The sequence below is a fragment of the Corvus brachyrhynchos genome, unplaced genomic scaffold, assembly GCF_000691975.1.
Source record: "Corvus brachyrhynchos isolate BGI_N302 unplaced genomic scaffold, ASM69197v1 scaffold215, whole genome shotgun sequence".
Classification (NCBI taxonomy): Eukaryota; Metazoa; Chordata; class Aves; order Passeriformes; family Corvidae; genus Corvus; species Corvus brachyrhynchos.
The window spans coordinates 115,223-116,532 of NW_008237887.1; the positions used below are offsets into that span (position 1 = coordinate 115,223).

General features: G+C 57.3%; 1 protein-coding gene across 1 annotated transcript in view; it reads left to right on the forward strand.

Annotated features, from left to right (window-relative positions):
* RCC2 (regulator of chromosome condensation 2) overlaps positions 1-1,310 on the forward strand; it is a gene marked incomplete at its 5' end in the record, with an annotated part of 21,075 nt that overhangs the window by 10,623 nt on the left and 9,142 nt on the right. The gene's annotated exons all lie outside the window — the stretch shown is intronic.

The following is a 1,310-nucleotide window of genomic DNA, read 5'->3' on the forward strand; positions in this document are numbered from 1 at the left end:
CGCCCCCAAAATGGGGGAGAACGGCCCCAAAATGGGGGAAAACTGCCCCAAATCTGCCCCTTCTGGGTCAGAATGTGGGAAAACAGCCCCAAATCTGGGAAAACGGCCCCAAATGCGCCCCTTGGGGTCACAATGGGGGAGAAAGGCCCCAAAATGTGGAAAAACGGCCCCAAAATGTGGGAAAACAGCCCCAAATCTGCCCCTTCTGGGTCACAATGGGGGAGAACGGCCCCAAAATGGGGGAGAGCGGCCCCAAAATGGGGGAAAACTGCCCCAAATCTGCCCCTTCTGGGTCAGAATGTGGGAAAACAGCCCCAAATCTGCCCCTTCTGGGTCACAATGGGGGAGAACGGCCCCAAAATGGGGGAGAGCGGCCCCAAAATGGGGGAAAACGGCCCCAAATCTGCCCCTTCTGGGTCAGAATGTGGGAAAACAGCCCCAAATCTGGGAAAACGGCCCCAAATGCGCCCCTTGGGGTCACAATGGGGGAGAAAGGCCCCAAAATGGGGGAGAACGGCCCCAAAATGGGGGAGAACGGCCCCAAATCTGGGAGAACGGCCCCAAATGCGCCCCTTTGGGTCAGAATGTGGGAAAACGGCCCCAAAATCTGGGAAAATGGCCCCAAAATCTGGGGAAATGGCCCCAAATGCACCCCTTCAGGTCAGAATGGGGAGAACGGCCCCGAAATGTGGGAAAACAGCCCCAAAATCTGGGAAAACAGCCCCAAATGCGCCCCTTTGGGTCAGAATGTGGGAGAATGGCCCCAAAATGTGGGAAAACGGCCCCAACCCTGCCCCTTCTGGGTCACAATGGGGGAGAACGGCCCCAAAATGGGGGAGAACGGCCCCAAAACTGGGAGAACGGCCCCAAATGCGCCCCTTTGGGTCAGAATGTGGGAGAACGGCCCCAAAATGTGGGAAAACGGCCCCAACCCTGCCCCTTCTGGGTCACAATGGGGGAGAACGGCCCCAAAATGGGGGAGAATGGCCCCAAAATGGGGGAAAGGGGCCCCAAATCTGGGAAAACAGCCCCAAATCTGGGAAAACTGCCCCAAATGCGCCCCTTGGGGTCACAATGGGGGAGAAAGGCCCCAAAATGTGGAAAAACGGCCCCAAAATGGGGGAGAACGGCCCCAAATCTGGGAGAACAGCCCCAAATGCGCCCCTTTGGGTCAGAATGTGGGAAAACGGCCCCAAAATCTGGGAAAATGGCCCCAAAATCTGGGGAAATGGCCCCAAATGCACCCCTTCAGGTCAGAATGGGGAGAACGGCCCCGAAATGTGGGAAAACAGCCCCAAAATCTGGGAAAA